Raw genomic sequence first — 19791 nt, 5'->3', positions numbered from 1 at the left:
GGCCGTGCGTCGGCAGAAAGAAAACGGAGGGGAGCGTCTTTTGAAGAGTGAGACAGCGGAACCTAGCCAGCCTGATGTGCTAGCTCGGGGCTGCACCACCGCGCGACACAAGCGCAGACACCGAAATAATTCAGCATGTGAGCTTATGCGGATTAAAAGTAGTTAGTTTAGTAAGTTTGAGAATTGCGAGAAATCTGAGGGAACTTTTATAATCTTATTTATCATGCTTAGTTGCTCCTTTCACCTTTTGTAATACCTCTTAAAACACAACTGAATTGGTATTCACCAATTTAGAAAACGGAGTCCCATTCGTGGCAAGCAGTGCGCAAAAGGTAGCGTTCCTCTAGCGACCAGATGTCTGTATGCGGTCTCTGCATTTTTGTTTTCCCGCACTGCAAACCAATCCTTAACGCATCTTTGCCGCTGCGCCAAAAGGCCCAAAACAACCGTCGCTACAGCAGACGACAAAGCCATACCGCAGATGCGCCCGCCGGCGAGCAAGCGCCTCCGCGCGGGGAACGCGATGATGATTATGATGGTGATGATGATTATGCTTAGTGGCTTCCCCTTTGTAACGGGGTGGCGTTGCACAGCGGCCTTAGTCACAACGCCACTGTACAATCACCTCGCCAAAAAATACAAACAAAATAAATAAAAAAAATATAATGTCAAATTAAAAAGAAAATATTTTTACGATATTTTTGTGCTAGTCTGACTTCTTTGTTCGCATGTCTTCCCAGATTGTTCTCTGCTCTTTTCCCACCAACATTCTAAACTTCTTTTACTAACCTCTACTGCTGTCCAATTCACCTTTCCGCTAACCTTAAAGCCAAGGGCTTCCGCAACCTGGATGGCTCCATCACTGAGGACTGGACGGATACTTTTGCACTCCGTTACAATATCTCGCATGGTTTCTGGCTCATTTCCGCAGCCTGCGCATAGTTCTTCCTGTCCCGGCTCGCGGATAAGCGTTTTTGTCCGCAAGCAACCCGCCCGGGCTTCAAAAAGCAATGCACTCCGTTTGGTATTATAATTTTTTCCTTGTGATCTCCTGCGTCCCGATCCTGTAGATATCTAGTGACTTCGCGTCCATTCTCTTTTTCCAGGTTGTTGTTTATGTTTCTTTCACTTCATTTTTATTGCCTTGGTCGTTTCCCCTGCACTTCAAGGTTTCATATACTTTGTACTGAGCCTTCTGGTTCTTTACCTCCACTGTGTGTCCACGCTTTTCATGTAAAGATACCGTAACACTTTGGCCGCACATCTCTGATCATCCATATTTCTAAGTCGTTCTTCGAAACATATTTTGCTCTGTGCTTCTCTCACTTCGAAGGATGTCCATCCCATGTCTCCCTGCACTGCCTCATTTGTTGTTTTACTGTGCTAGGTAAATTCTAGGTAAATGCTAGGCTGTGCTAGGTAAACGCTAGGTAAATTCGCCGCGTCATCTACCGTGTGCTCCGCAAGTGAAACCCTCCCTCCCCCCGCCGCCTCCGTTGCGTTGGGAGTTTATTGTCCCGCTCTCCGCGAAAGAACCGTTGCCCGGTAGAGGTAGAAAGCTTTGCTTTAAAAAAAAAAACAAGATGCAATTTTTTTTGTGCCAGTGTCCCTTTAAACGGGGACTAAGGGATCCAGCTGCTTCTCTTTAAAATTTGTTTCTTCAGGATCAGCATAAATTCCTGCACCCAGTGCACTTCTGCAGGGTGCTAGCTAACGTTTGGGTTTGGGCTGGTTGGTTCATCATAAAACAGTGAAACAGCTCTTAAACGAAGACAGTAAAAAAAGACACTGCGCTCGTGTCAGTGTCTTTTACTGTCTTCGTTTAAGCGCTGTTTCACTGTTATTGATGCTAGACTTCAGAGTGCGCACATGGATTTCTTATGGTCCAACCTCCAAGTTATTCGGCAGTAAATGATTGATTGATTGGTTGATTGATTGATTGATTGACTGATTAATTAATTAATTAATTAATTAATTAATTAATTAATTAATTAATTAATTAATTAATTAATTAATTAATTAATTAATTAATTAATTAATTAGTTAATTAATTAATTAATTAATTAATTAATTGATTGATTGATTGATTGATTGATTGATTGATTGATTGATTGATTGATTGATTTTGTTGCTCTAAATGTGTGATTAGCCATTCGTTTTTTATTTTTTTTTAATACACCTCTCCGGGCTTGTTCCACTATTGCGGTTCACCGTCTAAGACGTTGCCCACTAAACAGTGAGAAAAAAAGAAAAACCAGAAAGCCTAGACAAAGAATAAATGCAGAATTAAAAATAAAAACTTCCATGTGTCGTTGCGTACCCTACAAGACTTTTCGATTTTTTTTTACTTTTGTTATTTTTCACTGCTACACGAATGGCTTGTTGTCACGGTAAGAGCCGACATCTAAACCACGTGATCTTTTCGCGCAGCTTGCGGTAGAAAATGCTTATTGCTAGTAGTTATTTTGTGACAGGCAGAGTGGTGGTCTTGTTTGACCTCCCCTCCTCCTCCCATCCCCGAAATACCGAAATAAAAAATTGCCAAGCAGCCAAGCGACCCCCCCGTCCCCTCCACCCCACTCCCACCCCTTCCAACACAGAGACACACACACAATAACAGATCAACCAGAAACAGAAAATCTTGGCTAAAATTCTCTGGGTATCGCTTCTTTCAAAGAAATCAAAGCCCCTTTATTGAGAGAAAGATGGTTAAAACGAGAAGCTTTCTCCTATGCAACCTGAGTCATACGTCGGCTTCGTAACGCGAGGGCCCCAGGTTCGATTCCGACCGCGGGAAAGGGTTTTTTTGAGGCGCCTGATGCGTTTTCGCTTATCACCACCATCGTTCTGTGAAACCCCATTGTGTGAAAGTTGGCTTTTCTGCAGTGCGTTTCCACTTCGACGCAGAAGAAACGGGCACGGGCGGCAGTCTGCTCCGGCCTTCACGCATTTATCAGTTTGGGGCAGGGTGTCGAACCCGAACCGGAACCGAACCAAAAACCGGAACCGAACCCGAATTTTCGCCCGGAACCGGAACTGGACCGGAACCGTATTTTTTACGCCATTTTGGAACTGAACCCGAACCGGAACAAATCGAAGGAACCGTTCCGAACCGGTTCCGGGGCCTCAAAAATATGATTTCTTGTTTTTCATTTCGGTACCCTACCTTGCGTCTGAAGATATTTTGGCACTCGCCAGACAGCAATATTTTGCATAGTCTGCAGTTCCCAAGGCCCATCATGTTCTCTTGTAACTATTGCCCTCAATTTAATGTAAAATTGTCAGTATATACTATCAGTTTGCTTAGGTACTGCCCATCGCTCCCAATTATCTTTCACATTTAGCATAACTTCAATTAGAACGCATATCTCGAGGCAACATACTATGGAATATGTTTCATGATTTCTATCTGCATGGTGTTTAAAATCGTGTAAAGTTTTCAATGTGCTGGTAATTCGCATGCATACCTGTCCGCTTGTGAAGGCCTTCAGGGACACCATCATCAATAAATCCATATCTTCCACTTATTTTAGTTCGAATGGGCAGTTATATAGAAACAGCACTGAGACACAAACACTCGTAGTTCTCAAAGTTAACGCCACTTTTTCTTGTAAACAGTGCCGTTGAGTCCTTTGGTTACTTCTCTAAGAGAACATGAGATATAAAAAAATTGGGGATCCTAATTTCCACTTTTAAAGTATATTTGATAGCATCTTCATGTTATCTTGAATCTGCTAAAACTTAAACTTAAGAGGCGTATGGATTAAAGTCGATTAATGCGGGTTAACGGGTAGACTGGGGTGGATTAGTTAGGTGAGTGAATGACCTAATGTAAATTAGTTGGACTGGTGCGCTGATTAATTTGGTTTACTGGAATTAGCGGGTCAGTTAAGGCGGATTAGATGGTCGGACTCCACATGATATCTTTGGGGTCCTTGGCATTTGGAAATTTTGCAGCGTTCTCCTTCCGGACCAATCAGGAAATTTTGTCAAGCACTAAGTAGCCGCCAAGTTATGTGACAACCACCCGAATGCTATAAAGGGTCTTTCTTTATGCCCGTATTGCGGTGTTATGCTGTTTCTATATTAAAATTTACATCTTGCATTTAAGTCACTAACTCATTGCCGAATGGATATTTTGTATTCATCAAAGGGTTTTCAAAAAGTGTATATATGTGAGGGGAGGTGGTTGGAAAGAAACTAAACTGAAAGAAAAAAAGGGAGGAACGATCGACTGGTTTGATGCAAGAGACGCCCGACAGCATTCTTCAATACCTTCTCTTTCTTTGTGCTACCGTTCTGCAGCCTCTCACAGGTGTTGCATCTCAACCCCCGAACACAGCCCCCTTCAAGCTGAGGAAGCGGTGCCAAAACTCTCATAACAGACTCTTAGCAGGCGTGGCCCAACTTTTCCAACGATCGATTGCATCTTACAACACTTCCAATGATCAATCGGAGACCACCAACAAGACAGTCACGATTGTATGGGCACCAGCTCATATTGGCATCCCCGGCAAACAAGATCACTAACCTCGTGGCCCGAGATTTGACCCGCTTAGCCAGCGCTGATGAAGCCTGGCCCGAGTGCATGCATCTTGCAGTCACAGACTAGGAAGTTACTCAGCACTATAGCCTCTTCCGTAGAACGTATTCCTCCCCGCACAAATCGCTACCGATTAACCAAGAAAGATTACTCCGCGCCCTGCGGGCATACACCTTCCCACACATGCACCACCAGACTCCACCTCTTTGACGGGACACAACTCTCTCCATTTCGTCGCTTCTGTGGAGAGCCTGGGAACCTCATACACATAGTAGGCGGCTGCGACAAGTGTACCGTATATCCACCCAACCTCCACGTTTCCATAGAGATTTGGGAGACAGCCATGGCAAGCTCCGGCCTGGAAGATCAGTTGCTCTTGATGGAAACGGCTGTCGATTCGGCCCCCTCGAATGAGGGTGCCTCTCTGCACCTTTGCCTCGATTTAATTAAACTTCATTTTCTCTCTCTCTCTACAAGTCATCATTACTGCTGCTTGTGACTTCACTTGGCTATCATCTTTCCTAGAGCCCAGTCGCTGTCACCGGTCGCTGAAGGGCCATTAGCAAGTTCCTATCTGCGGTGGTTCCCTATCCAATGCCGTCCTATACACGCCGTCCAATGAGGCTTTATAGCCATTCTTTCTTTCTAACACCTCTGTTAGCAGATAAAAGATGAGCAGAAAGAAATTGCTCTAAATGCCACCTGCTACGCTTAGCAGTCGGAAATTAACGCCGACGCCGGACTGTTTTCTACTTATAGCACTGCTAATGATTTCGTGTTAAAGCTAAAGCGCCGTTGAAACTTGGGGTAGATGAAAAGCGTAGCAGACCAACCGATTTATTTACAATGCAAAATTTTTTGCCTCGTTGTGCGAGAATAGGGGTGCGTGCGAGAGTGCGTGCATGAATGCGTAACATTTTATGGATCCAAAAAAAGATGGCGGGCGCGTAGTCTCTCCTGCCCGCCAAAGAGACCGCCCGCTTGCCAGTAAACTACCTGCCCGCCTCCCTGCCTGCCTGCCTGCCTGCCTGCCTGCCAGGCAGAAACTTCTGGTGAGGATGCATGATTTGGGGACGAGGGGCGGCCCGTCCCTAGCTGATGGGGAAGGGGGGGGGGGGAGGGGAGACACAAAATGCCCCACCACGGCGACACTCAAGGTACCAAAAACGATTGTGGACGGACGGGTCGTCTGCTTAGTAGGTCGAGGCAAAAGGCAGCCTGCAGGGAGGCTGCCCATTGCCAGAAGATTCTGGTTAGGATGCACCGATGGGGGAGGCGCTTAAGGCACCGGGGCATTGCCAGCTGCCCAGGAGGGCACATGTTCGTCTTCGAGAAGACTGTGGCGAGAACGCATTATTTGGAGACGATGGGCGGCCCGTCACTGGTCGGCGAAGGGAGTGGATCACAGGGCGGCACAGCGGTGGCTCTGAAGAGCCATGCGTTAGAGCGCGGCCCTTAAAGGAGTACTGACACCAAATTTTGACGCCTAAAAATGATATAATTGGCTTCAGTAGTTTGTACAGATGCCTCACAGAAATTTTTGCAGCGATCCGAGGCCGGAATCACATCTAAAATCGATTTTGATTGTCCAGGCCGCGAGCTTCCACAAATCGGCAGCACTAGCGAAATCGCGTGACGAAACATCGGCCTGCTTGTCTGGCCGGCTAAGGGTGACGTCATATAGTCGTTTTCGGAACCGGAAACGATATCCTGCGCTGCTGTTGTCGGTGGTATTCGTTTGTGCAGGAGACGTGGGCGTAGCTGTGTGAGCAAAGCTTGTAAACGTTGCGTGTTCGACGTCTTTGCTCTTCAGTTCGTGGCCGGCGCATGGTGTTCCCTTCAACTGGTGCCGAAAACTGCGCGGTGCCAGCACCGCGCGGTGCGCGATGTCGACGGGCACCGCGGTGACGCGGCGGTGCGCGTCGCCGAGCTCGCCCAAGTTTTGCTATGGCAAGCTCGCGGTATGCGAAGTACTGCTCGTGGAAGCCTGTCCGAGCAAATCGACGACGACGCCAAGATGCATTATTTTCCACGCGACGACATGCAGCGCTAAACGTGGACTGAGTTCGTGCGCGGCGGCGTCCGCAAGAACTGTCGCCCAAGCCAGCGGGCTCGGGGTTGCACGGGTCACCTTGGGTGTTGGGAACTTTAGGCTTAGTATCGTGGCGAGTATTTGATCGCTGGTATCTGTACAACTGCGAATGACCATCCCTTACACAACTTTTCACCACACTACCATCCCCTTTTTCGCATATGGAGCTTTGTTTTGGGAATAATTTCCGTTTCAGCGATCGGTGGCCAAGACATCTGCCGTGGCCTGTTTTGAGCCCTGTTTTGATTCTAGCGCGCAGGTGGCGCCATCTTTCGGCCACTCGCCGCACCGCGGTGCCAGCAGTGCTGGGTCGGAGCGCCGAACCTCCGCTTCCGGTCAGCGTAGGCTTACCATCGCGGCAAATATCTGAACACCACTTTTAAATGCAGAGCATTTCAGTAACTCACGATGTCCCCCGTGTTGTCCCGTCGTAGTCCGCACCGTCGTTGTCCGCACCCCTCCCCCTACACTATATAAAAGAAAATACTATCCGGCGCCAGGTTTCGATCCCTCGACCCCGCGGGCGGAACGTAATGTACATGGTGCTCTACCCACTGCGCCACAGAGCCGACACAGAATGGGACGCTATGAACGCGCCTTATATCGTTGACTCATTCAAATTACTGCTGACGAGCGATCTCTCGTCAGCAGTTGCCACAAGTGCAACAACATTAACGAAACGCAAACTACTTAAAGGGATCCTGCAACACTTACAACCGACTATTTGGAATGCATGTTTGGATAAATTCTATTGTCTCAGGAATCTCCTCCCACAAGAATTATTAAAATCCGTTCAGTATCACCGTGGATATGCGCGATGAAAAATCGCGCATAATCGTTCCCTCTCAACTAAGGGTGGACTACGCGGCCAAGGCTGCGCGCTCTCTCCCGGAGAGGGGGGGAGACTCGTGACGTTCTCTTTGGGAGCCTTCGATATGTCAAGGGCCGGCAGGTTTTCTCTTTATCTCGGCAACGCGGAGTCGCTCGTTTCCGGTACGGAAGGAGCGGTGCGGCAATTCAGGCATAGTTGCCTTCATGTGGGTTATCCGACTGTTGTGTTTTCGGAAACCTGCTTTCGCTACCGTGGGTTTCGTCGTGAAATGGACCCAGCTCTGCCAGCGCGGCTCGAAGCGGCGAGCGCAGACATGAGCGCCCACAAACGTAAATGTATCGCCGAGCATCCGACGGCGTTAGTCCGATGAGCCGCAACCAAATTTGCCGCAGCTCTGATTCTTCGGGCACAAAATGCTTACTCCGGTCTCTATCGCTCGCTGTCTCCACAGCCAACGACGGATCACCGTTTGCGGCCATCCTTTTGACTGCTCATTGCAAGCGCACTCACGGCAGACCCGCGGGAACGTTCACAGCCACAATACGCGCCCTTGACGGAACTCCGTTCGCTCGAAACAGGGCAACTCATACGCTCGCAAGCGCTCGCGCAGACTCGCTGTATGCCATTTTTCGAACCACAAACACCAAGCAGGTTGCCAGAGGTTGCGGCCTAGATGAATTTAGTGCACAGCGCCACCGACGGCAGCGGATTGCGCCGGAAACACGAAGGGAAAAGATCTTTTTTGCCATTTTGATCATTTTAACTGTGACTTCAACAGCGCGGCCCGAGTGACGTCCCTCGGGCCGCGATTGAGGTGCATAATGAGGAAAATAGAAAGGAGCGCGGTTGGTTTTTCCGCGTCTTTCACAGCGATTTGCGCGGTTGCCGCTTCACGTACACGTGTAATATTTGGCGAAGGTATTCCTGGGGGTGTAATCTAAATGTCGCGCAGGTTTACTTGCACTGCTCAAAGAGTGTTGCAGGGTCCCTTTAACGTCGTGCGCCCCCGGAAATGCTCTGCATTTGATCGTGCCCCTCGCGAGGGGGATGTTTGACGCTACCTCTTGCAAGACCGAGTGCAACCACCGAGAGCAAGGTCCCACGAGCGGCGCGCGCGCCGTGGACTGGTGGCGCCATCTGTCAGCTGCGACGCGAACTACCATCAAGGCAGTCAGAAAACCGAACGCGCGAAATACAAACTGGGCTTTAACAAAAGAACGCTGTTTTTTTTAATTTGTCCCCCATTATTTTGTTAAATTCAGGGCTGATAACAACCCCTAGCACAATTTTTCAACACACTAACATCTACTTTCTCGCCTGTGGAACTTCTTATTAGCGATCAGATTGATTAGAAGAGTGGCGACAAGCTGTTGCTATCACGGTCTGCGCCGGTTCGAGCCGCAGTGATATTAAAAAACGGACGACGGCGAAGACATCGCCGGCCTAATCGCCTGGCCAAATAAAGTTGTTCTGTCTGTCGGGTGGCAGCGACTCATCCAAGTCTGACGATTCAGACGACATGTCGACTGCGTGGGCGAGTGCGGACCATGTGCAATCGTAGCAGACGATGCGGCGAACGCATGGAGGAAAGAAAAACGTCCCTGACGTCACGGGTGAGACCGTGACGTAAAGCTGGCCCACTTGCAGTAGAGTGTACTGGCCTTCGAACAGCCATTTTCCCGCGCGGCGACCAAATTTGAAATTGGTTGCAATAAACGTGCTATAATTATCTGTGTTGGCGGCTGATGGCTTTCGGTTCGATTTTAGTTATTACTGGGCCAATACAGCATAAAAACTGAAAGCGAGAAATTTCGTGTCAGTACTCCTTTAAGTACCCGCTCCTGTGGTTTCGCATAGTTTCTCAGTGTCGGCCTCGTTGTAACCGAGAGAACGAAGACGCCACCGAATATAGACCGAGCAGGAAAGCGGAGGACGAAAGTATGGCGCAAGAGGGAGGGAAGGGCGAAATTTCCAGACCGCGCGAGACATGCTCCACGGCAGCAACGCCTTACGAGATAACAACAGAGTATACCGCATGCCGTCGTGCATTTGTGTAGGACACGAACACTTCCTAAGACACAGCAGCTATGCGCCGTCACCGACAAGACTACAGTTGGCGCTGTGCACAAATTTCGCATTAGCGACTACCGTAATCGACTGCCATATTTTTTGTTTCCTCAAGAAAACAACTGTGGTGTATAAAATTTCAGTGGTATGAGCCAAGAATAAAATTAAATTAAATCATGAAAATGAACGAACTTAAATTAATAAAGCTAAACTTGCAGCCATAAAGAGTAATGCTTTCACATTCATACAAATATGCAGCCTTAAGTGTCCCACTGAACCTTTTGTTTCGCTTCAGTTATTGTTGTAATCGTTGACCTACCTGTCACGGTTTGGCCCGCATTCGTGAACTTGGGAGGGGGTCGTAGTACCCATAGAGTTGTTATTGTATGAAACTCTATGGTAGTACCCTCCACCCGAGTGACGACCCGCAGCGTGCTGGTGGTGACGGTGACTAACCGCGAGCGGCTGTGCTCGTGCACAATGTTTACCACCGAGCCTGGCAGGGCCACCGAACTTAGCGGCCAACAAAAATTGGGGAGGGGGGGGGGGGGCCACATACTCGTCACACTACCATAGAAAACGTTTTGCAGTAGCTTGTACAGTTAAAGGAGCTACTGAACACTTTAGATAAACTCGCCGCCGTGGCTCAGTGGCTAAGGCGTTGCGCTGCTGAGCCTAAGGACGCATGTTCGATTCCCGCCCGCGGCGGCCGCTTTCCTGATGGACGCGAAAAGCGAAAACTTCCGTGTGTACGAGATTTCGGCGCATGTTAAAAATCCCTAGGTGGTCAAACTTATTTAAGGCAATGGCGCGCCTCATTGCCTCCTTGGCGGCGGCACGTTAAACCCAACAATAAATAAATAAATAAATAATAATAAAAATCAATCAGCCAATCAATCAACACTCTCTATAAACATTTTCACTCTTCTGCGCATCTGGAAGCACTGCGAAAACTATAGCTTTTTCCATCACGGAGCAACAGTGCGTGATTTGCTCGTCGCAGCGAATGCAGCTTCCGTTTCTGCTTCGCTTTTGTGGCTTTCTTTTTAAAGTGGCTATCAAATGCGTTCTATTGTGCAACTTAAGGAAAGCCGGCAAATAGCCGCTACACCGCTGTAATGACGTCATTCAGCGGTCGAAGAACGCCAAGACCGGGAAGGAGAGAAAAATATTTAAAGCAAATTTCTAAGTTATCTGATGAGGAGATAGCAGTAATTTTTCGCTGAGGCACTTTGCGACCCCTCAATCTAAGTATAGGATGTGTTGGTTGACTACTTTCTGCAAGCACTCAAGATTTAGAAAAAAAAGTTGAAAAAAGTGTTGCAAGGTCGCTTGAGTTTGGCCAAGACAAAATATTGGCACCAAGAAACATTCATTTGACTTTGTTTTTATGCCGCCTTGATAAGTAAACAAAAAACGAGCACAAAAAAATAAAAGAAAGGAAACACGCCTGCTCTCTTTCTTCGAACGCGTTTGAACCCGTTTGAACCGGTTCGAACCGGTTCGAACCGGAACAAAATGGTGCTTTGGAACCTAACCCGAACCGAACCCGAAAGAATTCCAGTTCGACACCCTGGTTTGGGGCACGACGACTGAGCGCCAGCCCCGGCCTATCTCCTCGTTAAAGGGGCACTGACACAAAAATTTAGCATCTTGTTTTTTTCGTTGCGATAAGTAGCTAGTGACCTACTTATAACCTGTAGAAACCTCATTTGCTTCAGCGTGCGACGGTTGTTTAATTAGAGGCATTTTCAATGCGGCCAGTCGCAGTTTCGGTTTCAGCGAGTGCCGCGAAGCGATGGATTTTGTGTGAACAAAGCTGACCACGTGACCGTCGGAGGGATATCACAGAGCAGAGCCGCCGTAGCACTGTCGAATCCGCATCGACGGCAGTTTCTGCGAATGCCCCCACGTACTGATCTCGTGAGGCGCTTAATTAAAAAGTGACCGTGGATGTGACGCAGGCGCTGCGAGTGCAAATGCTACCGCGGCTAAAGAACGACGCGCGACGCTCGAGACGGTGGGTGGCAAGACGCGCGCTGGGAGCAGCCGGCCGGTCTGCCTACAGGTCCGCCTACAGATGTGTTCGGCTCAGCACTGCGGCGGATATTCGAGTGCCCCTCTCGTAAGCGGTGCAGATGACAATTTTTAATGCAACCCGCCATCGCATCATTAACTCCTTTCTCACGTAAGCCACCATGGTCGGGACTTGGGGACAATTTCGTGCAGCGGTAACAAGCTATCACTCGAGCTACCTGCGCCGGCCTGGGCCACTTTGCGGCCGTGGCCGCCGCCTGCACAGCGACCGTGCGGCTAGCTCAGTGAGCTTTTCGTGCCTCCGGCGCGTTTTCGCATCCAATGGTAATAAACAGTAATAGAAACAGAGTGCCTGGAATCGCTGTAGAACTTAGGTCGCTGCCAGCTGCCCGATTAGCTGACGAAATCACGGCGCCTCCGCCGCCAACGATCGGGTCGTTCGTTCTCGAGAGCAGAAGCTCCGCCCTCCGGCCCTCCGATTGGAGCGGCGAGCCGCGCGAGCCGGCGCAAAACGCCGGTAGTGCGGAAGCGGCAAACACAAACTCGTGACGTGTTTGGATGTTGCGTTTCGCACACTTCAAAACTGATTTTAAATATGTTCTAGGCTGTATTCGCCGCTGATATTTTGCAATGATGTATGTGTGTTCCCACCAATCTATCTCCGAAGTTATCTCGCTTTCAAAATTTTGTGTCAGTGCCCCTTTAAGGTCTACCCGAAAAGGGCCCCGTCTCACCGATTTCGTGGCCCAGTGGTATAGCGCCCGCCTCGGAAGCGGAAGGTCGGTGGTTCGACACCCGCCGCCGGACACCCACCGGAACCAATCGGGTACAGGCCGAGCCCTCTGGCGCCGGGCCGTTTCCTCTGGAGACGAATGAATGCCTGGGAAAGGATAATTCCCGTCGCCAAAGCCGTTTGGGCAAAGGCTCTCGAGTCTTCCTCAGACTGAACTTGCTGTGCTCATGCCGCCACCCTCGGGAACACGCTGTGATGGAAGTTACTCCGTGTTCTCAAGGGTACTTGCGTGCAGCTGACGTGTAACGACGGGTGACACGTTGGTAACACCTTTCTTTTGATCTTTTTTTTTTTTTCGTACGCCTTCTTAGGTCCCGGTCTTATTTGTTCTTGGTTCATCAAGAATGCATACATTCAGGTTGCATATTCTACCCGAGCCTGTTTACTCCCACCCAAGAGCTCAATGCCTGTTCCTTTAGATCGAGGCATTGAAGTATGTTTTTCTTTGATGAACCTGGTTCTGATGGTATCCCGATCGGTCACGCAACCTTGAGTATCAACAATACACAAAAGTGGCAGTCAACTCCCACTATGTATTTCTGGTATAGCGTGCGTGTGTGTGCGTGCATAGGCGTGCGCAGAGTTCTCGATTAAGGGGGGCAAAGTCTTAGCGCAGCGCCTATGTGTGCGTGTGCGTGTGCGCATGCGTGTGTGTGCGTGTGCGTGTGTTTTACTTTCAACAGTGTCGAACCGAAAAAAATACCAATTCGGTAACGGTCCGGGTTCGGATGAATTCATTCCGTTCCGGTAAAGTTCCGGTTCCACTCAGTCACCATAGTGTACTAGAATTTCCAATTCTAGTACACTATAAAGTCACGTACCGAACCCGTTCGTGAACCGGTTCGGAAGCTTTCATCCGGTTCGCAGATCGGTTAGGTGAGTTAAATTATCACCGAAGTGGGGGAAAAAATATTCAGTAGTTGAATGTGACCATAAAAACAAAAAAGAAACAAATTTCAAAATACTGCTTTTCCTAAATCGGTAGCGGTCTGGGTTCGGATGAATTCATTCCGTTCCGGTAAAGTTCCAGTTCGAATAAGTCATGTACTGAACCCGTTCGCGAACCGGAAAGACAATTTTAAACAAATGTCTAGATATTAGGGAAAGTAGTTACGATTCACCAACCACTGCACAAGGAGGCACGTTTGGTGTCGGGGCTCTCGCCGTTGAGAAGTGCAGCAATCTTGCGGCCTGATTGCTCCCATACAGCCGCAGTGAGGGAAGGGGAAAGTCGATTGTTGCACATCGCCTGCGGCTAGGATAACGAAAGTGTGTCTTGCTAAGCCTTGCACTCTGCATGTGCGGTCAGCAGTAACCATGGGCACGGAAATATTGGTTTGCATACATTTCCCCGTATTACGCCGACGATTCTGTATTCATTGCCCTGAACAGGGAAAAGTACTTGAGCTAAATTACAAATTTGATCTTGCGCGAAATAAGAAATCCCCACTGAGAGTTATCAACAAAGGATGGTCGAACCGTTTCGGCGTGAACCGGTAACCCTTATTTGAGGCGTTTCTTTTTTTTTTTCGAAATCAGCCAGATCCAGAAACCGAAGCTAGGTCAGGTAAAGCTGCACTGACAAGAAAAACTAGGCAACTTTACCTTAAAAACGGGTGGCAAGAAAATAGTTGATATGACGCCCTGAAAACGTGTACGCAAATCGTAGTTCGTATAGAAAATGAGCCAGATCCTGCGCTTTCACGGATCAGAATGAGCCAAATCCATCTGCCCAATGGGAGTCTGCATTTGGCATGTCTGTTCATACTCTTTCGTTGGTGTTCCCGGAAGATTTTTTTTTTTTTGAGCTGGCTTATTTTGCATTCAAACGGTAATTAGGAGATCGGCGAAATATGTCCCCAGATGTCAATGACAAAGTGAACGGAAGGAAAAGTGAAGGAAAGTGAGAGATGTCAAACTATGATTTCATTTCTTTCCACCCGTCCCTACGAAATACCTTTGGTTATATATATATTTTTTTTGCTCCCATATTTGCCATTTTAGTACTTAACTAAATAGCCACCGCTTACAGGCACTGGCAAATCCCCCCCCCCTTCTTCTGAGAGTACGAACCACTTCATCAAGGTGAAGAAGAAGATATGAGCAGCCTTCTTGTGAATCGTTTTGGAAATTCATGGCAAAAGCAATATATGAAGACCTTGACTACTTCATGAGTGCCTTCAGGCGTGCAAAAGAAAATTATCCTAGGGAAAAATTCGAAAGGAGCTGCTAACGGTTCCAAGAGGACTCATCTGCTCTCCTGGTATAGTTCTACAACTCTTCAAGCCTTGTTGCATATTTCTAACACCTTTTCCAAAACTCGATTGCACCATCCTTGAAAGACAATTAAAGTTTTCGTAAAAATGCCGCATCAACTTGAGTGTTTCGGATATATCAGCCAAATTCAATTCACCCCAATATTGCACAAATTCACGGCATAATTTTTATTTACTTGCAGCCGTAAACTTCCCCTAGGTAAATTTTACCATACAATAGCTTTGACGGCATTGCAGTTAGGTCCGGCAACAAACTTCCGCTTGATCGTACAATTCACGTTAGGTGGATCTGGCTCATTTCGAAAAAAAAAACGCATTTATTTTTTCGGTTCAGTTCTGGTTCGGGTTCACCGAGCTCAAAAAGGAACAGTTCGGGTTCGGATTCACGTTCAGTTCCGGCAAAAATACCGGTTCTGTTTCATTCCGGTTTCAGCATCCTGCCTTTAAAGTATTACCATTAGTTTTTTATTATTATTATTATTATACTAGACTCACCCACAGTTCATAGCGCGGACTCTGAGGTCGGCGGCGCTCCCATGCAGAAAGTGACCTTCGGCTGCGGAAAGACGAACAAAGTCGAGTAGCGCGCGCGATCGATCAGTGCGCAAGCGCGGCACAGGCAGCTCGGTTCTGGAAGCTTAGCAGCTGCGCTGGTCCCCAAGTAGTGGGGGCCCTGTTGTGACGTCACTTTTCCTAACACTACATATCAGCCTCATGTTAACGCCTCTTCGATACTCTATGTCTTCCCTGCCTCATTAACCTCCTTACACCAGTAGTCTGTTCTGGTGCTTCCCTCACGGCGACGCAAATGTACGCCCATTAACTCTTTATGAATCAGCAAATAGTACTATTTCTGCAAACTGTACTTCCTCACCCACACACCCCGAAATCTCGAAATAAAACCCTTTCGTGTAAAAATCGTCATATATGTGCACCGCTTTTAAGCGGGATTCACACGACGGAGAAACCCTCTCACGGAGGCGGACGGATATGTGCCGTGACCGGATTGTCTGGCCTCGCGGCGCATCCACACGTGCGGAGCTACGCGGAGTGACTAGCAGACGACAGCGCCGAGGAACAGGTTCCATTCCCCGCCGAGGGCCACACAAGCATATCGGGCCAGCAGGCGCCGCACCCTGATTGGTCCGTTAAAATGACGTCACACACACATTAACCGGATGTGACGTTTGATTTTTTTTTTTCTCTCTCGCCAGGGCAGTCATTTGGCATTTGGCAGCGTGAGTTCAGAGGACGGTCAGGACGGTTCTCTGTACCGTGGTTCATCGTTAGTGCAACGCCAGGCAGCCAGGTTCGAGTGATGTCGTTACGCGGAGTTCTAGTTGGCGACAGCCAACTCAAATTCATGTGCAGGTTGCGGCTGCGCTTGTTGCCGTTTGTGGATACCTGCACATTTAGCTTCGGTGGCCACAACACTCCCCGGCTGTCCGAAGCAGTGTCGCGCTTGCGTTGCCGGCCGGCAGATTTCGCCGTTCTCTATGTTGGGGGAACGATTTAGATCGGACCGGCGCAGATCCGCAGCGGATATGTGACAGCATCAAGGTGTGTACAGAGGAAACCCTCGCACTATTTTGTTTGTCTGTGAAGGCGGGATGGACATTAAATGTCGCCCTATTTGTGTTGTAGGCCCTGGTGACCCAGCTGCAGCGCGAGGTGGCCCCTGCCGTGTACGTCTTCACGGTGCTGCCTCATTGCTTCCAGTCGGCAAGCGCGAGTTCCACTCGTCGCTTGCTGAACAGGAAGCTAACGGCCACCCTGAAGCGTATGCGGGACGTCTACATACTGAACGCTGAGGTAACAATGGACGAGCTCGTATAGGCCTACGTGTATTGTTTTGTTCTCTAGTGGCTACGTATAACTATATTTCTAACGCTGTTTTAAAAAATTAGAAATTGTACACAACTTTAGCCAGTTTTGCGTGGAAGTATGTGTATAGAAGGTACCATTCTGTTGTGAAAACATGTTGACCGACCACGTGCTTCGCCTGCGACGTCGCTGTGTTCTCGAAATGCATGTTATCAAACTTGCCGTACCCCCTAGCGTTTGCACTGAAGTACGCTTATAGAGTCGGAAATAGGAGCTAAAAGTCCCACTTTGTATGAAACTTTGGAGAAGTCCGCCTTACAAAATTAGTAATGGCAGAGTGCCACTAAATGTTTGCTACATGGTTACATTAGGGTCCTAATGTCATTTGAACCAAATGTCATTTGACTCAAATCGGGTGCTTCGAATGTCATTCAGCATCCCGTGCTACACTACAATTTCGTTGGCATTTGAAAGATTTCACAATTGCTCGCCGTGCTGTAGTGGCACTGTTGTCGCCCCGTTCCGTTTTCGTACAATAATACAACGATGAAATGTAGGAGCAGTCTAAGGCAGTAAAATGATGTCAAATTAGAAGAGGCACCAGTTTTTACTCTAATGTGGCTGCTGTCTTGCGTGTCTTTTTTTTTTTTTTGGGGGGGGGGGGGGGGGGGGGGGACTGACCCACTGGTTTTGAAAGTATTAAAATTAAATATGTCTGTTTCATATTTTAAGTAAATCAGCAGTGAACAAAGTTCCACAAACAAATATTTTGTTTGTTTTACGTACGGCAGTAGTATATTTTTTAGAGTACTAAAAGTAGAGTGCTAAAAATGGCATTTGAAATCCCAAATGTATCTTTTGGTGCTTATTTGGCTCGAATCTCATTTGAGCCGAATGTCATTTCAAAACATAGTGTAGTAGGGGCATAAAAAGAACTTATTTATGGCAGAGGCACACTAAATGTTTGCATACATGGTTTAAAAAGAACTTAGTAGTGAACCGGTGCCTGCTTCGCATTTCTTCGCGAGTCTTGTTGTTACCTAACATTAAATATCTGTACTGTGAAGTGTGCTTGCATTTTCCCTGACAGTCTGCTTGCTTTGTTGTTGAATTTGTGCGCAGCACCGTTTCCTGAACGCGACGAAACAGCCGAAGCGGTCCCTGTTTGCCGCGGATGGATACCGATACCACGTGTCGAGGGATCGTGGCATCGACGAGATGTCCGCGATCCTTGTGAAGGCGCTGGCCAGGCGGTACGGGCGGGGCATTCTCTCGCCAGACCGAGCTGCACCTGGTGCCAAGTACACCTTCTCCCGCTGTGTCCGCTGTGGAGCCAAGGGCCACGAGAGGAACGACTGCCTGCAGTACTGCTCGCCGTCCTGAGGTGCAACGAGGCACCACTGAAGACCATCGGCTTGCTAAAACGGCCCTTTTCAGGGCCACATATTTGCCTGCCATGCGGGATTCGCTGCAGCCAACCCTTGCCACCCCGTAACCTGCTCTCTCTAGTGTTATGGTCAGCATAAAACCCTACTTGGTGAATAGGTGGTGGAGAAAACTACTTGCACATTCATTGCGGTACAGGCAGCCATGATTTGTGCTCGCCCTAGGCCGAGAGTTGCACTTTCTTTTTATATGCTCTTAATTTCGAAATTCTCGACTTGCATGTACACCTTCTCCCAAACACGAATCAGAAATGGTTTGTTCCACCCAGTTGATGAGGCCTCAGTGCCGCCCGCCGCGGTGGCTCAGTGGCTAAGGCGTTGCGCTGCTGAGCACCAAGTCGCGGGTTCCATTCCCGGCCGCGGCGGCCACTTTTCTGATGGAGGCGAAAAGCAAGAACGCCCGTGTGTGCAAGATTTTGGCGCACGATAAAGATCCCCAGGTGGTCAAAATTAATCCGGAGCCCTCCACTACGGCGCGCCTCATTGCCTGCGTTGTGTCGGCGCGTTAAACCCTACAATCAATCAAGCCTCAGCGTGTCCTCTGCCCTAGGGAAATTTGCTGCTAATAGCCATGCCACATTGTTTCTTTCGGCCACCACTGATTTGCACAGATGCCACACTTGCTTCCATTTACTCAATGCTGCATGGCTGTGTCTGCTTAACGCATCATTTCTGCTTGCATGCTATATTTCTGTTATATGTACTGTTAAGCATCAGCTAACCTGAACCAAAGTAATTATGGCTAGCAATTTTGCAAGGAGTCCTCTAAAATCAGGATTCAAGAATAGCAGTGCAGATGTTTCTACGAGACATGCACACTTCATTGCACGACCTCCTCATTATTAGCTTTAAAATAGCTCTCAACTTGCTGCTGTTCTGCATCAGAGCTTTAGGGCAGTTTGTAAGCTTTACAGTGCATCTCGGAAAGCTCACGCATTCTGCAATTAAAGGGACCCACAAAAGCCTTCTGTAAAAGTTACAAAAGGCCTGTATTGTCGCGTAGCACCAATATAGTGATGCAATGCCATTGGAATTATTGATCTACATTCAGTATTAGCTGCGCCAGAAGCAATTAAATGCACCTCCCCACTTGCCGATCGACTCCTCCTCCCTACCCGCCGCGGTGGCTCAGTGGCTAAGGCGTTGCGCTGCTGAGCACGAGGTCGCGGGTTCGATTCCCGGCTGCGGCGGCCTCTTTTCTGATGGAGGCGAAAAGCAAAAACGGCCGTGTGTACGAGATTTCGGCGCACGTTAAAGATCCCCAGGTGGTCAAAATTAATCCGGAGCCCTCCACTACGGCGCGCCTCATCGCCTGCGTTGCGTCGGCGCGTTAAACCCTACAATCAATCAATCGACTCCTCCTCCCTCTCTGCTTCCTTCAAAGCAGCTGGGAATAGCCATGTGACATCTCGACGCTCGACTTCCGTTCTGCGCTAGCTACATTCCTGCGCCTAGGCACGCGTCAATCGCTGCGGACCCGCCTTTGCCTCGGGATGGCGCAGGAAGGAGGGAGAGCAGCCGGAAGCCAATAACAGTGACGTCGCCGGCGGCCGACCTCGCCGGCGATTGGGCGAATCAGGGGGCACCTTAGCCGTTGCGTCAGCCGCGGTCGGCTCGCTGCGGCGTCGCGCTCATCGGCTGAAAAAGGCGATCTTCAAAAATTGTTTACAAATTATCCGTACAACGTATGGGGCTCACACTTGGCTCTAAAATCCCCCGTTCTGTGTTCTACCACCTGAATGCATTTGATTGCCACCTTCACAAAGCTTTTCAGGGTCCCTTTAAATGTAGTTGCTGCGGTGTTTTTGACCCCCGTCATAATTCTAGGCTTTGCTGCTGCTTTGGCACAAATACTTCGTTGGCCAATTTTACTTGTGTGTGC

The 19791-nt window shown here is 48.6% G+C and overlaps 1 long non-coding RNA gene across 1 annotated transcript; it reads left to right on the top strand.

The window, feature by feature from the left end:
- Window positions 1-16153: 16153 nt before the first annotated feature.
- Window positions 16154-17942, top strand: LOC144173430 (uncharacterized). The gene is made up of 2 exons (XR_013323268.1): window positions 16154-16452; window positions 17587-17942. It is a non-coding gene; the product is annotated as an uncharacterized LOC144173430 (long non-coding RNA).
- Window positions 17943-19791: the final 1849 nt, after the last annotated feature.

The sequence above is a fragment of the Haemaphysalis longicornis genome, unplaced genomic scaffold (genome assembly GCF_048455015.1).
Source record: "Haemaphysalis longicornis isolate Haplotype H1 unplaced genomic scaffold, Haemaphysalis longicornis Haplotype H1 scaffold_3, whole genome shotgun sequence".
NCBI classification, from domain to species: Eukaryota; Metazoa; Arthropoda; class Arachnida; order Ixodida; family Ixodidae; genus Haemaphysalis; species Haemaphysalis longicornis.
This window is presented reverse-complemented; position numbering and strand designations above follow the sequence as displayed.